Source organism: Ambystoma mexicanum, chromosome 10 (assembly GCF_040938575.1).
Source record: "Ambystoma mexicanum isolate Mex_15411 chromosome 10, UKY_AmexF1_1, whole genome shotgun sequence".
In the NCBI taxonomy this organism is placed as follows: domain Eukaryota; kingdom Metazoa; phylum Chordata; class Amphibia; order Caudata; family Ambystomatidae; genus Ambystoma; species Ambystoma mexicanum.
This window is the reverse complement of record NC_090932.1, coordinates 485,726,980-485,748,440: the sequence shown is the minus strand read 5'-3', so window position 1 is coordinate 485,748,440 and position 21,461 is coordinate 485,726,980. Positions and strand designations below refer to the sequence as shown.

The window sequence follows — 21,461 nt, the reverse complement described above, 5'->3', positions numbered from 1 at the left end:
ACCTGCATGTCTTTATAATGGAAGATGCAGTAGGCACGTCTGCCCTATATCGGACAAGGAGGACACTGTTCAATTCTTCCAACCCGCAATAGACAACCACAGCCTAGCAACAGACAACCACTGTCTGCAATCACTTCTTTTCAGTGCTAAGTGAAATAGAGTACAGTGCACAGACAGATGTGGGCCACTCCCAAACCAAAAACAAAATAAAGGGATTCAATTATTTCTTTCCCCACGCCCACCTAATCCAAATCACAAACCTTAGCTTGATAGACACAGAAACACCTTAAATTTGACAATCCCCGACCTATGTCTGAAAGCAGAATAATGAGTACACAGATCAGTAGCATTATGAAAAAGGAAAATATACCCTATCTGACCAGGCCAGAACCCAGAACTTGTCAAGAGGGATAAGGAACACCTTTTAGCCAGGGGCATGATCCTTACCAGTGGGGAATACAGAACCCACCTTGTGGCAGATGGTGGCAATGGAGAGAGGCCAACTTGTTCTGCCCCTCCCTTGTGATGCAAAATTGTTTCCAGACTGTTTACTCCATCCTCGTCCTGAAGGTAGAAACTTGCCAGGGTCTATCCTGTTCTTTTAGGACTCTTGGGTTCATGTCAGATGGCCAATACATGGGCTAAACAAGGGAGAAAAAAACAGCGTCAAAAATCCTTGATAAAGACCATGAATGGGGGAAGGGAAAGCCGCTGAGAGGAAACAATGCCAACACCACCAAACCACACGAGAGATGCAGGCGCTACGAGAGAGAATTGGAGAAAGAGAAAAGCTGTGTCCCTATGAGGCAGAGAAGGAAATTGTGCAGATTTGCTGAAGGGAGATGGGGAAGCAAGCACCTCAACCAAAACGCTTCCTTGTCCACTAAGGACAATCAGGGAAGGTGGACCCATCCTTCCTCAATGGATTTACCGAAGGCCACATGGAACTGGGCCCTGAAACACCATCAAACAAATGAGTGCTCCCAGGCAGCCATCAGCCATACACTGCAGGCCGGCACTGAGAAAGTAGGCAGGGTTTAGCCCCATTCTTATGAATTTCCATTGCAACTGTTTGCCCGGGTGGAGTGGGAAGAGACTGGGCCACATGGCCCAGAGAGAGTTACTCAATCATAGGAGAGGGATTTAATCCTAGGACAGAAAGCAGGAATTGTGTTATTTTTTTGGGTAAGGTCAGAGGTGGAGTTGGAGGTGGGGCATGACCAAGAGACCATCAGAAGGAAGGAGAGAATGGTGGCTTGTGGATGAGATTCATGGAAGATGTGAGTTATTGGTTTAGGAGGATGACATTGGTTCTTCAGTAGGACTGTGCATATGTGGCGAGCGAGTATAGAGTGTAGTGTAAGTAGTGAATGTGAAGTGAATGGTACAGTGACAGGGCAGTGCCTGAGCGGTTGGAAGGAGGAGAGCAGTATGGGGAAGGGGAGAGTAGTAGTGGGAGGAGGACCAGAGTGAATAGTGGGAGAAGGACAGTAGTAGTGGGAGGAGGAGAGCATTAGAGGGAGGAGGAGAGTAGTGGTATGGAGAAGGAGATTTGCAGAGTGGAGGAAGTGGTGAAGAGGAGGAGGTGTTGATTGACAGGAGAGATGATATCAACGTGTGGTGGTAAGATTAGCAGTGAAATATTGAAGTGATATCTAGAAAGAGGGAGAAATGAGCGGGAATGAGTCAGAGTAGAGAGGTAGATTTGACTGTTGAGGTGCAAAGACAGCCTAAGACTAGGTAGAGTAAGTGCATGGAACTATCCTTGTTCCTTTAGAACACTAATCCTTGGACAGAGTAATGACTTCTAGGAAGCCCATGAGGGAGATTATTGAGCCAGCATTTAGGAAGCCACAAAGAGCATAATGCATTGTTTGAATCATAGGGTTCTGCATTCAATCACACTATCCTTGGGTTACAGATACCCGAGTTAGGAAGACGGGTAGTAACAGGAGAAAGAGGGAGAGACAGCCCCAAGCCCCACAAATAAACAAATTAAAAACATGTGCACTGTCTATATGACTTGGGGTGGTTTTGTGCAATCTCAGAACCTTAATTAAACATGACAGGGAAGTTATTTGCCAGTGCATATGCCTTAAGTTATCAGTTTAGAAGACACAATAGAGGCGGATGTCAAGTGGTTCTAGTTCTGTGCTACAGCATTGTATCACTGGATGGATTATTTCAACCTAGCGCAGTAATTTGATGGATGGAAAGACCATCTCTAGCTCACAAGCAAGTGCACAAAACCTCTTACCCAGACAAGCCATGAGACTAAGTGTTTCTACAATCATAGAGAAGTTTTGACCCCATATTGTCTATCTGTGCATATTCTATATTTTGCTGTATTTTATTGTTTGTAGATGTGGAAACAAAAGCAACATTATATAATTTAAAAAGGCCAATAGGCATTTTAAGGAGATGAGAGTTGAACCAATGTGTAATGGTTACTCATAATCTGAGGTGAATGTCTCAGTACTTTGCCGTAAAGGTGCAAATACAGCACTGCCAAGGGGGGCACACTTATCAGTTACTGGCATGAGGGACAAGGGCAGGGGGCATCCCTAGAAGGGGGCAGCAGTATTGACAGCTGCACCATGTACCTTATGTACCACGTGTGCAGACACAGCTTGAGGAGTTTGCAGTTCAAAATTAGGGGATGGAGACACCCAGGGGGAGGTTGGGAGACAGAGAGCCTGGGATAGGGGCATCAGTTAGCGGGAAAGCCACAGTATAATTTGCGCTATAACGATATATATGGCATAGGCCACAGCCACAGGTAAGTGAGCCTCTTTAGATTGTACACTGACAGACCCCATATTTTGGGACAAACATTAATTTTTCAAGCACTCAGCCTTCACAGCGTGCTGGAGAAAGGTTGCAAACTGACCATTTCTAGGAGAGTGTAGTTGCTGAGAGATGGGTCCAGCTGATTGATTTCACGATCAGTGAATCACGCTCTTGGGCACGGGAAAAAAAGTTCTTTAAATGAATAAATGCTGGTAAATTGAAGGAGCATCTCAGTGGGGTTTGCGGTTTCAAATCGTCCATTTGTGATGTCATCTTTGAGGTCCTGGATGTTAGTCTTAGCAGTGCTTGGTGGTGGCGTGAGTTATGGTTGCTTAAGATTTTTCACTGAACTTCATAGGTTTTTACCAGTGCACCCTTACATTTCTACAAATTCCTAAGATTATGCTAACCCCAAATGTAGTAGATGGAGATTCTGCATACAGTACAAAAGTCTGCAGACATAAGGTAGCATTCACAAAGCCCAGAAGCACAGGTGATAGAAAAAAAGAAATGCTACCTTTAATCAACAAATGCATATACATAAAACAACATTACTTATATTTACTACACCCAACTATACCTTTTTGTACAAAATCATAATTTGAAAATGTACACATTTTTGTTTTATTTAGCACACAATATAATGGAATGCACCAAGCACAAACCATAACGGTACACCTCCTATTATCACTTCAGTACAACTATTCACACAGACTCACATACACTAGGCCCTCATTCCAAAACAGCCTCTTAGTAAGTTCACTCTATTTATTTCTCTATTATTACCATTCATTATATAAACCTTTCTTATAAGCAAAAGGCACTTTTTTTATTTTCACAGAAATGGCAAACACACTTGAGTGGTTGGAAGAAAACTTCTAAAAAGAAGACATGATATATGATAACATCTCTAATGGTGAACAATCCATCTTTCAATATAAACAAAGATTGTAATTTATACAGAGCTCAGTGAAATAATTATTTCTTCTTTTCTTATAGCACATACTTTACATAAAGAAATAACACACCGATTTAATTATGGAGAATCCGAAGAATCACAAAGACAATCTCTGTCCTCAACTGTACATCATGAAATCATGATCCTGTCTGCAAAATTGGATGAACTTAGTAATGATTCTATGGAAATTTAAAATTGTCTTAAAAATTATGTTATTAGAAATGTTGATTATCACTGTCCTTCTTGTACCTGCCCCCGTTCCACCAGCAATCACCCCCATCAAATTCCCACAATATAAATGAAAGACAGTTTGATGAAATGTCACTTGCTCCCCCTTATGATGATCATTTTATAGAAATTCCAAATTCTCCCATATTTGTTTCCCATTCCGATACCCCATCCCTTTCGTAAATACATTTATTTTTATACTATAAATATCTTGTATATTTTTCTTACATAAATATTTTTTAAAACCCCAATTAATAGTCAGCAACTCTACGACACAATTGCCGCAACTATTCAATGCAATGGGGTGTCTGCAGACATTGTGCCATGTCCAGACATGTCCAGTATGGCATGAAACACTTTTAATCAGTCCGCGGACAGTGCACCCTTATGCGGACAACCATGAGCATGCGCACTGTGTCTCCCACCTAATGGGTGTCCATGGATGGTGTCCGTCACCGCAGAGTTTTAAACCACATTTGCGGCCAATCCATGTTTCAAGTGGACAGTTTACCCTTGCAGAGCTACCAGAACGATTCTTATTATTATATTTGTTATCTCCAAAAATAAACAAATACATATTCCATAAGCACTAACCTCAATTGTACTTCAATCATAAATACCATATACATTTCAATTATTATCTTCCACCATATTACATTTACTGTATACACCCCTAAAGTACCTATAATTACTATATACACATTATTATAATATGTGTTGGCAGTGGCCAGATTCTTGGGCCTATGCCCATGCCCCCAAGAATCTGGCCACTGGCTACAACCACCACAATAGAATATACCTTCAAATAACAAGACTTGCTTTAAAACCCCAGCAATCCAAATGTTGTCCATGGACACTAAATGTGACCTCAGACTTGACGGCTCCTGCACACCTTTTATTCACCTATAATAACAGCTCCATGTCAACGTCTTTGCAAGGCCCGATTTTGACCACCAAATAACCCAAACTGTTTTTTCCAGACTCTTTTCCCACTGCACTGTTCACGGTCAGCAGCGATGTCTGAGGACTCAGTGGCACTTGCAAATCCTTTTTCTCCTATAAAAACAGATCCATCTCAACTTTATTCCACTTCCCCTCCCTTTCCAGACCATCTTTAGGCCACCAAATTACCCCACATGTGTTTTCCCTACTTTTTCCTCACTGTGCTATCCGTGGATCCAACATGGTGACCATTTCCAAAAACATGACGCAGCTCACGTTTTTCACCATCCAATCGGTGGGCACGAATGATGTCAGGAAATGAGTTGTCAAACCGGAGCCAGATATCACTAATTTGTTTTAACCTAATTTTTGCCCATTAACAAAACAAACATAAAATACTAGATGAATTTACACAAAATTTACAAAAGCATAGATTTGGGACCAAGCCGCTGCTCCTAGCGCAAATTTGGGAAAAATGTGTCCAGCTATTTGGGCTGAGGCACAAGCAAGCATTTTTTTTCATTGCGTCTATGAGGATTTCCACACATATTGCTCCCCCTCCTATAACTTTGCCCTCCTAGGAGAAAACCACACCAAACTTCACCAAATCATTCCCAGGGGGCCATATACATTTTATCAAAGTTTGGTGTGGATTTGTCTTGGAGGCTCAGAGTTATAAGCCGCCAAAAACGTGCTTTAAGAGTTGAGCAACTTAACCATAAGTATATGACTATACATAAGAGAGCATATATATATGTATAAGTTGTCAAGGGTTTTGACCCATGTTTAATCAATAGACTGGGTAGATGTGGGGATGAGCTGTCGCCGCCCATTATTCTATCCCAGAACAAACTAAATCAATAGACTGGGTAGATGTGGGGATGAGCTGTCACCGCCCACATTCACGCCAGGATCCAGGAGAACTGCGCAGTTTGCGCACACCAAAATGGTCACCTAATCTGCCACCCACCAGTGCAAAGAAAGGTGGTTCTGTTCAAAATCGGTTTTTATTGATGTCAAAAAGTTGCTAAAATCATGGGCACAAGACCACTCTAAAGATACAACCTTCTTGTGGGGGGTTCCACATCACCACTCTACTGTAAGGATGCCATCAAAACAATGTTAAGCAAGGATCCTATACTATCAAGCAAAAGACCACTCTATTGAAATGCATTATTTCAAGACAGATCCCAAAAATGGGTGCAGTACCAGCTTTGTCCACAAACCGGCGCTAGCGGTCTAAACTCAGACAGAGGATCCAGCCTAACTGGGACTTCAAAGCCTGTTGGTTAATTAAAATTCTTAACCACCTGCTGTTCCCAGAGACAATCTGATTCAATTAACAGGCCAAGAGGCTGGGAAACCTTCTCACCCCAGAGACCCACACAACAGCCCAGGATATCACATGACCCTGGTGATTGGGAAGGAGGGGTTTTCCCTTCAGCCTGCCGGACACCACACAATAGACTCTTTCCCTTGAATGGAGTATGTTAATTTTGGATGTGGACTGTAAACAGAGCTCTGCTTGGGAGCAGGGACATGTGAGCTGACCCACCCAGCTTCGAGGGGCGGGCCAGACTTCAGTGTGGATTCCTATTGCAGCAAATATATGTTTAAGTTAAATGCTTCTAAAATATTGTATTAAGCTCACAAAAATGTGCAATTTGGAGAACCTTAATCCAAGAAATGTACCCACAATTCAAGACTTGATTCAACTTTGTACCATGTTCTGAGGCGAAACCCCGCTATTTATTGATATTACAGACACCGGGTTTATGCTAGAAACCTAGTAAATTACTGGAATGTGTGTAGAAGGAGGGTGTACATTGGTGTAATTTTTGATACAGATTTAACATTGGTAAACCAATTAAAAACGAAATTAAGTTGTAATTTTTTAATGCAAGCCCCCAGGAAGATCAGAGTCGGACAAGCATGGACCATATGTACATCTAATTTCAACAAATTGTGTATCTGGGAAATATGTATTTGGATCAGAAATAGATTTGTGTGCACATTGACAAGGGGAGTGTCTTTCTGTAAGCCATAAAGATGACACACAACCCAGCTCCCCAATCAAGGAAGAGAGGAAGAACTGGCCAATGATAAGTTGAGAGGGTTGGGCATGCAGAATTAGCCGACCCGCCCACTTTCTAAACACATAAAAAGAGACTGCTGGGACAGTTAAAGACACTCAATTCCCATTTTCTGCAGAGCACGCTGACGGACGAATTCACATCCAGAACTCCAGAGACCTACACTGACTCCAGCAAGACAGAGACCAGAACTTAGAACTCTGACTCCAGAACTCAAAGCAACGGCCTAACCCACAAGCTGAGTTCTCTTCAGCAGGCCTCAAAACCAACCAAACTATTCAACAGCCGGGCGAGCTGTTTGAATTTTTGCCAAGAACTTCTGCCAGAACCAGAGACCCAGAAGGCAGAATTATCCGGAGAGACCAGACCAAGACCAGATCGCTGTGCAGTGCCACTAGCAGAGCTGACCCAGATCCAGTGAGCAGAACCAGGCTGAGACCATCCGTGGCGAGGGAACCACAGTCCAATCCTGACCCGATCCGTGACAAAGTTGCAGTCCTGTCCAAAATCTAGTGTGAGTACCCAGCTAGCACTGTGCCAAAACCAATCTCTTAGTTTAAAATAATCTAATCCAAACTAGTTTAGCCTATTAGAACTGCCTCCTAGAATCGTGTCATTCTGTCATCCTTAAACCTGAAAACTGCCATCTGTCATTCTGAGCTTTAAAATTTCAAATCCGAAAAACTACCTTTACTAAATCGCCCGTATCTCCGGAACCGTTTGTTTAACTGTCATCTTAAAGCTAAGATTCTAAGCTTTCCAACAAACCTAAAACCGACTTGCAACCCCTTATAGTGCCTCTGTAATTGCGCTTCACGCACGCGACTAAATTTGCAGCGATTTGACATTTTGCTTAATTTCAGCCACGTGTAAAAATATTTGTCCTTGCTTTCCTTTGCTAAAATTCGTTTGCAACCTGACAATCATTCATAGAGAATTGCTAAAGTGATCCTGAACTAATACAAAGTAGCTGTCACCCACCCTGAACCTCTAGATGGAATTAAAATCATTTTAGCATATTTTTCACTTTTTTTCATACCACCTTTAAAGTACTTTGCCTGTGTTTAAAATCATCCCTGTTGCTCTAAGCTTGCTAGGGGGGAACTGAATTATATTTGATTGCATTCCTGAGAACTGTGTGCTTTTCTTCCATCTCTTTACATTGCATAAGGGGGGGGGGGTGAATTGCTACCAGGGGGAAAAGTGATTGCATTGTTTTGGTTGAAATCATATCAAGTTTATTTTCTGTACTGCATTTTCATTCATCATTGCATTGTCCTTGAAGCCATAAAAGCATTCTCAGCTACTTTATCTTCTCTATATCAACTTCTAAGCCATTAAAAAGAGTGTACCACTATAAAATTATCCATTGTTGATCAACATCATATTCTCAAGTGTGATATCAAATATTAATTTACTATAAAAGTGTGATAGATATATATTATTTAATTTTCAAATAAACCTTTTAATTTGCAAAACAAACCTACTTCTTGGCTCATTGGGGTCAGGGGGATTCTAAGAGACGGGTGTTATATAAGGGTTGTCATCCAGAGTAAACAAACTGGACATAAAAAATATATCAGTAAGGGCTTCCATCAGCATCCCAGACTAGGCATTGACTTAGCTGTAGTGTTGAATTGAAGTCGCTTACAATGTACAATTAAAAAACTTTGTTAAAGGGATGTTTTGGTTAAGTTGCACTAACAAATTGAAATCCCCAAAAATTTGACAGTTATATTAAGCTACACAACCATAACTTGTGCCACCACTGTGCACTGCTAAGACTAACACCCAGGACATCAAAGATGACCTCACAAATGTCATTGATGACATCACTGATGACATCACATATCTGGGCCTCTTGTTTTTGTTTACTGACATATGTAAGCCAGGCGGTTTTGTTCACTGACAGTCAAAATATGAAGATAGAAAAGGTGCTATATATCTAGATGTTAACCTTCTTGTATGTTCTTCAAATAATTTCCTGAAGGTTGGTCTCAGCTCATGGTGCATATATATGAGGCAATAAGCAGACCACAAACACACAATTAATTTGTATACATGATGATGAGCTTTAATGTTATTGATATTTTCTGTTGATGTTGCTTCTTTCTTTCTTACTGTAGTTTATCCTGTATGTGCTTCTAATTTGTATGCATTGTGGGTCTTCATATGTATTGTTTGTACTAGCACAAGAATTTAGTGAGTTTTGAATTATTAGATATTTATTCCATGTTTAACATTACTCAAAATTCTGATAAGGTAGCATTTATAATTTTACTAGCCAAAATTACCATATTAAACATATTAAAATTCTATAATGCATGCTGCAGCCATTGCTTATGTGTATGTATAATTAGGTTCCTGTATTTACAACAACACTCCAATATAATATGTTGTTTAGATGAGAACCTTCTTTAATACATTAAGTACTCCATGATAGGTTCTGATCACCCCTGACATCTTGTTACCAACACTGTAAACACAACCCCTTGCAAGAACTTTTCATCGACATTAATTGCATATGTGATGTCATCAATGATGTCCTAGGTGTTAAGTAATTATAGGTAATGTAGTGGGAGTATAACGTGTTTGTAATATGGTGGAATGATATAATTGAACTCAATATGGTATTAATGATTGTGGAAATGGTGGGGGATGGAATAAAGATGATATGGAGCTGTTTTTCCAGGTGAAAAAAGTTGGCTTGGGTGCCGCGATCTCCGCGGACACCGCAGTAGTCCACGGACAGCACCTTGAATGAGCAGCTTGAAAAACACATTTGATGTTATTCGATGGCTGAAAGAGAGCTTGGAAAGGGTATTAGAGTGGACTAAAGAGGATATGGAGCTTTTTTTGTAGGTGAAATAGGGGTCTGTAGATGCTGGCCAGTACACAGTCAATATTGATGTCCACGGACATCATTTTTGATTGCAGGGGGCTTAGGGTGAGTTTTGTTATTTGTGGGTGTATTGTAAGTACTTGTTATATGGTTTATTTATATTGTGGGGATGTGGCCACAACCACCATATTAGTCATATATGTATAATAATTATAGGTAATGTAGTGGGATTATAAAGTGTTTGTAATATGGTGGAATAATATAATTGAACTGTATATGGATTTATGATTGTAGTACAATGAAAGATAATGCTTATGGAATATGTATTTGTTAATACTTGGTATGGTTACTTAGTTGCAAACAGTTATGAAGCCGGAATTTCTGGTTCATTTTCTGTGGGGAAAAAACAGTATAACTTGTAAGAAGCATAGTTTCAGAGCCTTAATTGCATACAATTTTACATATACATGTACTTTTGTTACCCTCATAAACAGTACATTCTATGTACTATGTTTGGTACAACATTAGTTTATGATGCACTGTTGTTGTATTGACATTAAATAATCATTGAGTCATTGGGAAAAAATCCATACAGAATAAAAATAAAACTATTACAATTATGTAAGTGTATGTATTTGTATTTGTATATGTATTTATTTATTTATATAGCACACCTGGCCCATTGGCATCTGGGCACATATCTTAGGTTACATAACAATCATACATACACAGTTAATAGACATGGTAATTATATTCAGATATTTACAAGCAAATATACAATACATTTATAATATTTACAAGCAGGCAAAGGCAATTGCAGTGAATGGGGTAAATCCTAGGATTATTGAAGAAGCAGTGATATATTGTGTGAATCTTGGGCCATGAGCCATGCGTTGGCTTCGCTCTTAAAGGCATAGAAGGAGGGTTCTTGTCTGAGTAAGTTAGGCAAAGAGTTCCAAAGTTTGGAGGCAAGGACCAGGAAGCTGGCCCCTCCAGATTTCTGTAGTTTAAATCTGTGTATAGATAGGCAGTGAGTTTGGGCTGCTCTTTGTGGCTGGCTTGAGGTTTGCAGAGAGAACCGGATGGCTGGGTAGGGAGATGCCTTGTCAGTCAGACATTTATGAGTGAGGGCCAGAGATTTGAGTGTGACTCTTTGGGAAACAGAGAGCCAGCGCAGGTTAAGTTGGGTGTCTAATATATGTTGGTTCCTAGGGATGTTCAAGGCAGCCCTGATGGCGTTATTTTGGGTGACCTGAAGCTTGCTAACGTTTCAGTGATTGGTCCCAAGATAAAGGACATTGCAATAGTTTAACTTTGACCTAATTAAAGTTCTAGCAAGGATAATGCAGTTTGCTGTGGAAATGAAGGGGTGGCAGGCAGTGATAAGTTTGCATGTGTATGCAGATGCTGAGATCACAGCATCAGTTTGTCTAAAAAGAGATAGGGCCGAGTCAAGGTAAATACCTAAGGTTTTGGTGGCATTCGTAACATTGATAATGTTGCAGTCAATAACAATAGATTTAAATAAATGATCTAATCTGCTAAATCGGTTGGGGGAGGCCAAGATGAGGAGCTCTGTCTTATTGTCATTAAGACAGAGCTCGTGTTGGGCCACCCAAGCCTGGATGACCAGATTCACATTGTCTAAGGCTTTGGTGTCAGCCGAGTGGTCGCCCGAGATAGGGATGAGTATCTGGGTGTCATCTGCATAATTGGTGTAGGTGACACCCAAATAGTCAAGAATATCAAACAGCGGTTTTGTGAACACATTATAAAGCATGGGTGAAGCACAGGATCCTTGGGTGACACCACACAGGACTGGAGAGGGTACAGCAGAGGCAGAGGGGGAGAAGACCCTCATGGATCGATTGGCCAAGAATGATCTAATAAAGGTAGTGGCTTTGTCTGAGAAGTGGGCTGCCACTTCAAGATGTCGAAAAAGGATTTGATGGTTCACCGGGTTGAAAGTGGCGAATAAGTCCAGTAACAAAAGGAGGGCAATCTTGCTGTTATCTTTCAGGTCCCCGATTTGGGTTTCTAGGTCTAACAGAGCTGTTTCCGTTCCATGCTTGGGACGGAAGCTGATTATCTAAGGCCTAGGAGATTATTATGTTCCAAGTAGTCCTGGATCTATAAGTATGCTGCACGGTCTAGGATTTCAAGCAGGAACAGCACAGTTGTGATAGGCCTGTAATTAGTGGGTATGTTTGGGTCTAGAGATGGTTTTTTGAGGAGGGGGATGACCCAAGCATCCTTCAGATTATCTGGCACAGTGCCCATGCTGAATGACGTGTTTATTAGCGCTGTAATGAAGGGAGCTAGTTCATAGGATGCCTCCTTTATGATGGGAGCTGGGCAAATGTCGCCCGGGCAATTAAAAGGTTTGAGATTGCTGATGATGTTCTCTACCTCTGAGATAGTTAGGGGTGAGAAGCTGAATGGTTCATGGGTTAGTGAAGTATGATTAGTTTTGTCAAGGAGGGAGTTGAGCTAAGAGTTTGACTGGAGACTGCTTTTTTTTACATTAATTTTGTCCTGGAGTGTTGAGATTTTATCTAGGAGCACTTTTTGTATGTTTGAGCACCATCTGCTGTCTTTGCTGCAAGTGTCAGGTGGTGTGGAAGGAGCTTCAAGTTCTTTAAGAATCTTAAAAAGCTCTTTCGTATTAGATTTGGCTTGCAAGATGAGTTTGTTGTAAGTCTCCTTCTTAGCTGAGAGAATTGCCTCTTTATAGTTAAGTGACACCATTAGAAGGCTGTTCTTGTTGGCATTGGAAGCGTGACTTTTCCAGCGGGCTTCAGAGTTTCTTTTTTCTTTGCGTACAGCCCTCAAATGTGGTGTTAACCACTAGTTGAGATGATCACATAGTTTGGCTTTCCTGGATTTGACAGGGGCAATGGCATCCATTGCTTTGAGCATGGTGTCGTTATCGCTATCGTCTAGGACTCTAGGGTCTGAACAGGATAGCAATACATTGTTAAGAGAGGGTAGGATGTGAGGGAGAAGGTTATCTCTGGTTATGTCTCTTATGTTTCTAGTACAGGTTGTAGGTGCGATATTTTGACTGGAGAGTTGGTAATTGGTTGAGATGTTGAAGGTAATAGTGTGGTGATCGGATCAGGCGCAAGGTGAGTTTACTACTGAAGTGAGAGTGCAGTTTAGATCGGCTAGCTAATCGAGAGTTCTTCCCTTTTCATGGGTAGGTTCAAGGATGCGATGGGTGAAGCCTGAGTTGGTGAGTGAGTTATCAATTTCTAGGGCTTTAGAGTTATTTGGATCTAGTAGGCCGAGGTTAATGTCCCCTAATAGAATGATTTGCGAGTTGATCTTAGTTTTATCTGCTAGTATAGATGTGATGTCGTCTGCAAAGGTGGAGACGGGCCCTGGTGGCCTGTAGATGAGATGCAAGGTGGCAGTTTGATTATGTGAGATAGGAAGCTTGACGGACAGGAGTTCTGCTGTTGGGATTTGTTGATTAGGTATGATTCTCATGCCTATGGATTTTTTGTGGATGAAGGCGACACCGCCGCTATTGGAGGGTTGGCGATACGGTCACAACTAATGATGATGTAATCATTAGGGATGGCAAGTGAGAGGAGGAGTCCTGATGCGGCATGCAGCCAGGTCTCTGTAATAGCAATAAAGTCTAGGTCTTGGGTAGATATGAAATCCAGAATATCTAGTGCGTGGTCGGTAAGGGAAATGGCATTGATAAGGGCGCCCTTAATGGCAAAATCTTTAGTGGAGAGGTGCATGCTTGTGGGTGAGTGCTCGTGAGTGGTGGTGTGAAACTCTGCAGAGGTGGCGCTGTGGTACGAGGTCCTAAACATATGGAGATTTGAGTAGGGTAGTGCGATTGAGAGATTGCTGTGTGATACAGGCAAATCTAGAGCCTAATCTAGAATTACTGATGTGTAGGGTGCAAGTTTGATTAGGTGTTGGTTTGGTGATAGTATGTTTGTTAGAAGTGTGTTGTTATTAAGAACATGTTTAAAGTAGTTAGATACCTGTTGGTGTATTTTAACTACATTAGTCTTCAGAAGACGTTTTGCAGTACTAATAATTGTGATTGTGTATTTGAAGAGTATTGTAATGAAGGGTATTTTTGAAGTAGTTAGATACCTGTTGATGTATACTAACTAGATTGACTTTGAAAAATACTATTGTTATATAATGGATGTAGTTAGATACCTCTTGGTCTATTCTAACTGGTAATTGAGCCACAGTTTAGTGGGTGCATTTGGGTTGAAGGAATATTAAGTAGGCATTTGTTAGGTTTGCTGGTAATTTTTTTGGATTAACAGAGGTGTTGTTAAATTCAAACCATGTATTCTCTGAAAGACACAGGAAACCCCACACTTTGGATTGGAGTATTAATTAAGATTTAGATAGCGGAAAGACATCCAAAGGAAACAATTCAAAAATAACGGTATCAAGGATTTTATTAAACCTGATACTAATTTAATATATCAAACAAATCATGATTAAATCTGCACTTGTAATAACAATTTACATAGCAGGAAACAACTTTTATTAAAAAAGACACATCTATATAATAAAAATCATCTTATTCAATCATCCAAGCATACAACCTCATCCATCCATTTAGACAAACCATTCATACTAAACACCAATCAATGTACGACATAAAATCTATAAGAAAATTCATCATAATTAATTCATCTGAAAGATTTATAGAAAGAACATGAAATCAATTTGACGGGCCACAGCAGATGACATCAGTGGCCTAGGCAATTAAGATGGGTCCCAGAGTTTTCTAACCACGACCTCATCTTAGTCCAAACTCGACCGGTTTCGACGTATATACTTTAGTGTAGTGACGTCTTCATCAGGAGTAACAAAAGTATATTCTAACATCAAGAAAGAAAGAAAATCAAAGATAATACATATCAATGTGTGAAGCCCTTGTACTTGGACAAAAAACATATAACATCCATAATAAAAATATCTATAGTGGAACAATAGGTAATAATATACAAGAGCCTGCTACCAACCCGGGAAAAGTTCCAGGATGGACCTGAGGTGTCTGGCAGAAAGTAGTGCTACCCTCTTGTATTGGTGTCTCCGAGAGGCAGATAAGAGCCAGGCCATAGACAGAATCAATGCTACAGATATACAAATGTACACATAAATATCACAAGGTCAATATGTCGATCCTCCACTACAGCGGCCCACGGACAGGACACGAGAGTCACATACTTAAGATAAACCTAAAGAATATTAACTAACCTTCATTCATGCAATGGAAGGCTGTGCGTCTCTTCCTTAAATTGTACGCTGTGTTCACTTATATTAAACAATAGCTTCTCCGTAGAAGTTCCTGCAGATAGCGAAGTGTATGGACGCCAACGTTCTTCTCGAGAATGTCCAAACGCTCGTTCAACCAGCGGTCATAAATTTGAAGGTGACTCCCCGGATCCAGGGTTGGCTGCACCTGATGTTATATGGGCCTAAACACAACACAAGAGTTTGAGTATGTGAGAGACCGGTTGTTCTTACAATTATATTATTGGCTACACCCAAAGTGAATTACTTCCAATTGAAAATAAATTGATGAATTAATACCACAATTGTGACTAAACAAATACGGCTTGCTGAAAAGCTTACTATTTAGAGAATTTCAAAAAGGTAGGGGGGGAGGGGTTGCATTTGAAAATTGCTCAATATTTCCGACTCCAGATTACTTGACTCGGATGGGGTTTAACGGAAAGCCAAGGATGTAGGGCTCCCTTCTCTAAACAATAAAGGCAAGAAGCGATTTGGAAAACCGCCGTGATTCGAAAGGCCCCCACACGACAGAATGTTTACCTTAAGCGAAAGAACTCGCCAGTTCTCACAGTAGCTAGTCACCCGTATCCCAGCTGGGTCCGATTGAAAGTGGCGTGCAACACAGTATCACCGTTTCAAGGGTATTGATATATGCGTGAAAAACATCATGTGATCACGTAATTAACCACGTGACCACAAACTGAACTGGCCTACGTTCTAAATGGCCGTACCCTCTCAGATGAAAGACGCACGTGATTAGGCAGTATACCAGTGTACTACCCGACATATATAAAATGTTATGACAGGTAGTATTTAGTTACTCGAATTCCATGGTTCCATGGTATTAAGGCCCAATGTTAATGTTTTTAGATTAAATATCCACATTTGTTCCTTGTAATCTAAATTTTTTAATAGTTGGGGTTGGTTTTGTGCATATACTTTTTCTATGCAAAACCATTCCATCTGATCAGCCGTATGGCCCATCTCGACAAAATGGATTACCATTGGGGCATTGAGGTTTCGAGTTCTGATCTTTGAACGATGTTCGTTAATACGGGTACTCACTTCTCTGGTTGTTTTGCCTACATAAAACAACTGGCATGGGCAACGAATGGCATAAATGACATTCTTACTTTTACAAGTGGTAAAGGTACAAAGGGTCCACTTTCTGGTCTGTGAATCAAATGACGTAGTTTTTTTGGAAAACTTACAAGCAACACATGAAGTGCAGGGATAGTGTCCCACCACTGGGTTAGAATTGGTATCGCGGATTGTATGCACTTTAGGAAAAGTTCTACTGGCACGAGTAATCTTTTGCTTCAAATTTTTACTTTTTTTGAAAGCAAATAGAGGTCTGGGTATAGATGTTCCTGATGTATTAAGAATTCGCCAGTTTTTTAAGATGATCCCTCTAATAGCATTACTGTGTTGACAAAAAGTTGAGACACATACTAATTCATCTTTCTTTTCAATGTCTCGCTTGGGTGTCAATAAGAGGTCTCTGTTGATATATCGAGCTCTCTTTTCGGATTTTTTTATAAGTTTCTTTGGATATCCCCGTTCCAATAGTCTTTTTTCCAAAATTGCTGCATGTTTGACAAAATCTGCGATATCTGTGCAGTTACGGCGTAGCCGTAAGAACATCCCATATGGTAAGTTACAAAGTAAACTGGCTGGATGTTGGCTCTCATATTTCAACGTGGTATTTCTCTCTGTGGGTTTTCTATGTAATTCTGTGCAGAGATACCCTTCTTTGAAAAAAATAGACAAATCCAAGAAAGGAATTCTAGATACTGAATATTCAAAAGTGAAATGAATATCTAAGTCTACCGCATTAAGCCATTGAACAAATAAAGTCAATGATGTTGATGAGCCTTCCCAAATCATAAGTATATCGTCGATGTATCGACGGTACACCTTGATTTGGCCCCTAAATGGGTTAAATGCTGACAGGATTTTTTCTTCCTCCAAGAGTGCCATGAAAATAATGGCAAGATTTGGTGCAAAAGTGCACCCCATCGCTGTCCCTTTACATTGCAAAAAGAATTCCTCCTTGAATTTAAAAAAACTGTTCTTAAGGACTAGCTCTGCTGCTTTACATAGGAATTCTGTGGGAACCAAATGTGGTTGTATGCGCCGATCTAGCATTATGCGCAGGCTCTCCACCGCTCTATCCTGAGGGATATTTGTATAGAGCGCTTCAATATCAAGCGTTACTAGAATTTGAGTACTGGGATCAAATGCTTTTGTTTCAACGAGGTTGATGACGTCTCTCGAGTCAAGAAGAAATGTGGGCGTGGCCATCGCCAGTGGTTTAATAAAGAAATCAATGTATTTCGAAAGGGGTTCCAGTAGTGAACCACAACCCGAGACTATAGGTCGTCCTGGGGGGTTCTCAGTATCTTTATGTATTTTAGGCATAATGTAAAATAAAGGTATGCGATCTTCCGACAGGTTGATAAATTCAGCCTCTTTAGTGGAAAGGAAACCCGATTGGTTTCCTTCTTCAGTGAGTTTGAGTACCTTTAGCTTAATCATTTCTGATGGATCTTTCACCAATTTGGAATAGTGCCCAGGAATGTGTAGAAGTCTCAGAGCTTCTTGATCATAACGATCAGCATCCCAAACAACTATCCCACCACCCTTATCTGCAGCCTTAATAACTATTGATTGGTCCGAGGCTAATCTCTCGATAGCCTCGAACTCAGAAAGCGTCAGATTGGGTCCTTGTCGATTTCTTGGATGGCCAATAACTTTCTCTATTTCTTTGAGAACTAATTTTTCAAAGATCAAGACCTCTGGAGGCAAATCATTAGAGTTGGGGGTAAAGGTGGAAGGTTTAGAGAAGCCTGAGATGTTGGATTCCCTAGAGGTCACATTATTCGAAAAGAAAAGCTTTAGCCTTAATTTACGCAAAAAACCTTTTACTTCACTCATGATAGACATTGCACTTGGATTTTGAGTCGGAACAAAAGATAGACCACATTTAAGAATTGATGTTTCCGCAGGTGTTAATATACGGGAGGATAAATTAAAAATTGGCATTGTTTCATTTACCACCTGTATGCTCGATTCCGGGTCTGAAAGTCCCGGTGCATCATCCCTTGTCCCGTGGCGTTCTGCATCGGCATATTGTGTGTCATTTGACCTTGGGGGATGTTTCTGCGGCCTCTTCGGCCGCCCCTTGCTCGAAAAGGGTGATTGCCCGAGGCATGATTGTTCAATTCCTCATTACCTGAATTACTAGAGGAAGTGTCTGAAAATGTCACCCATCTTTTTTTATTTGTATTATTGGGTCCCATAATCCAATTAGTGTTAGTTTTCCAAACCGTCTGAGGGTTAAAATCTTCCGCTAGATAGGGATACACCAATTCTTTCTTAAATAATGAAATGTCCTTTTTAAGTTTATTGGTCTTTTTTTCAATAGTAAGCTTCTTAAATTCCTGAAAAGATTTTTCTATCTGTTCAAGCTTTTGTTTAGATTCCACAATCAAAGTGTTGGTCAAAAAAGATTTTTCTTGTTCCGACAGCGTTTCTTGTATCTTCCCACTGACTCTTTGGGCCGTGGTTATGGTTAATACTAACAAATCACGGCTACATTTGGTAGCAACTTGACTAAAAGCCACTTTATAATCGTTGTCATCCAGGAAAAGACATGGGATAATTTTAACCTGCAGGCCTTGTGGAATAATACTAGATCTCAAATATTCCTTAAGTATATGACCGTGCATTTCTGTGCGGAATTGCTTCTTCTTTAAATTCAGAAGAGCATCTCCCGTGGCGCCTTGATTTGATGTTGGTAATTGTAAATTTTCAAAAAATGATGGACCTTGAATAAGTTCTGTTATTTGTGCCTCCGTGAAGGAGATGGTATCTGTTTCTGCCATGGCCTGGAAAATACCACCAGTCCGGAGTACACCAAATTGACACACCCAGTGCAATAAATGTGAAAAAAGTTAAATTATCCTAAATAGGAAAAAACATTACAGTGTTAAAAAGTATATATATAACCTGTACAGCCAAGGGCTGGAAATATGTATTCTCTGAAAGACACAGGAAACCCCACACTTTGGATTGGAGTATTAATTAAGATTTAGATAGCGGAAAGACATCCAAAGGAAACAATTCAAAAATAACGGTATCAAGGATTTTATTAAACCTGATACTAATTTAATATATCAAACAAATCATGATTAAATCTGCACTTGTAATAACAATTTACATAGCAGGAAACAACTTTTATTAAAAAAGACACATCTATATAATAAAAATCATCTTATTCAATCATCCAAGCATACAACCTCATCCATCCATTTAGACAAACCATTCATACTAAACACCAATCAATGTACGACATAAAATCTATAAGAAAATTCATCATAATTAATTCATCTGAAAGATTTATAGAAAGAACATGAAATCAATTTGACGGGCCACAGCAGATGACATCAGTGGCCTAGGCAATTAAGATGGGTCCCAGAGTTTTCTAACCACGACCTCATCTTAGTCCAAACTCGACCGGTTTCGACGTATATACTTTAGTGTAGTGACGTCTTCATCAGGAGTAACAAAAGTATATTCTAACATCAAGAAAGAAAGAAAATCAAAGATAATACATATCAATGTGTGAAGCCCTTGTACTTGGACAAAAAACATATAACATCCATAATAAAAATATCTATAGTGGAACAATAGGTAATAATATACAAGAGCCTGCTACCAACCCGGGAAAAGTTCCAGGATGGACCTGAGGTGTCTGGCAGAAAGTAGTGCTACCCTCTTGTATTGGTGTCTCCGAGAGGCAGATAAGAGCCAGGCCATAGACAGAATCAATGCTACAGATATACAAATGTACACATAAATATCACAAGGTCAATATGTCGATCCTCCACTACAGCGGCCCACGGACAGGACACGAGAGTCACATACTTAAGATAAACCTAAAGAATATTAACTAACCTTCATTCATGCAATGGAAGGCTGTGCGTCTCTTCCTTAAATTGTACGCTGTGTTCACTTATATTAAACAATAGCTTCTCCGTAGAAGTTCCTGCAGATAGCGAAGTGTATGGACGCCAACGTTCTTCTCGAGAATGTCCAAACGCTCGTTCAACCAGCGGTCATAAATTTGAAGGTGACTCCCCGGATCCAGGGTTGGCTGCACCTGATGTTATATGGGCCTAAACACAACACAAGAGTTTGAGTATGTGAGAGACCGGTTGTTCTTACAATTATATTATTGGCTACACCCAAAGTGAATTACTTCCAATTGAAAATAAATTGATGAATTAATACCACAATTGTGACTAAACAAATACGGCTTGCTGAAAAGCTTACTATTTAGAGAATTACTCTGAATTGTTTCCTTTGGATGTCTTTCCGTTAAATTCAAACCAACCAGTTATTTTCTTTTACATAAGCAGTATAGTGCCCTGAAATGTTTGTGGCACCAGTGTGGTACATTATCCCTACTGTTGTGAAGGTTTTTTTGCCAAGAGATACGTGGCTTTATGTAAATGTCGTGAGCATACAGTTTTTTTTTTTTTTTTCTACCATCTGCATTGTACCTTATAAGCATTTGTATGACATATTGGCTATATGAGTTTATTTGTATTCTGGAACGATTGTATGAATTACAAAAAGAGCATAATATGCCATGATTTCCATTCCATTCTGCAGAAGCTGGTGAAATTGAATGGATTCACAATTTGGTATGGATACATATACAGACCGTTCATTAGGGAAGTGCTCTTGAGAAACATGGTTGCAGAGAGTGCATGTAAGTTTCCATGTATTTTATTTATAGGGATGTTTTTGGTTTCCAGGACTTGTAATAAGTTCATTAGGAATTCTTGAGGATCTTCCTGTATGTTTATGGTAAATTTGACCATTCCAGCAATTCCTGCCTTATACCTGAGACACTGTAAGTGCTGTCATGATTATTTCTGGCATTTCTGTGAAGGACGAGCATTTGCAAACACAACTGGTCTGAGCCTTTTCAGTAAATATTGTCAACAATTGGTGGCAATTGGAAGAGAAGAGTGATTGTTACATTTGAATAGCAATTTACTCCAGTTCTGTTGCTGGATTTAAAGGGACCAGAGAGCAGTGTCTCTGCATTGTTTTTTTTTAAACTTTATTTTTAGGTTTTCAACAGGTAACAACATTACAACATCCAAGTGGATGTAACAACATTTTCATCCCCAAGATCCCCCCCACCTCGTAGCAGTACAAGCAAAGGATATAATGCTGTCATGCGTTCACTCGCAGTAAGATCCGGCCGTGGTTGAAATGTCTACCTAGATCATTCAAGACAAGC

At 40.1% G+C, this 21,461-nt stretch overlaps 2 long non-coding RNA genes across 2 annotated transcripts; both read right to left on the bottom strand.

Moving 5' to 3' along the window:
- Nucleotides 1-14,277: 14,277 nt before the first annotated feature.
- Nucleotides 14,278-16,267, bottom strand: LOC138491511 (uncharacterized). Its single transcript, XR_011276026.1, has 2 exons — nt 15,104-16,267; nt 14,278-14,724 (listed from the first exon to the last, which is right to left on the bottom strand). It is a non-coding gene; the product is annotated as an uncharacterized lncRNA (long non-coding RNA).
- A 3,008-nt stretch (nt 16,268-19,275) lies between these two features.
- On the bottom strand, nt 19,276-20,443 carry LOC138493186 (uncharacterized). Its single transcript, XR_011276299.1, has 2 exons — nt 20,102-20,443; nt 19,276-19,722 (listed from the first exon to the last, which is right to left on the bottom strand). It is a non-coding gene; the product is annotated as an uncharacterized lncRNA (long non-coding RNA).
- Between the last annotated feature and the right edge of the window lie 1,018 nt (nt 20,444-21,461).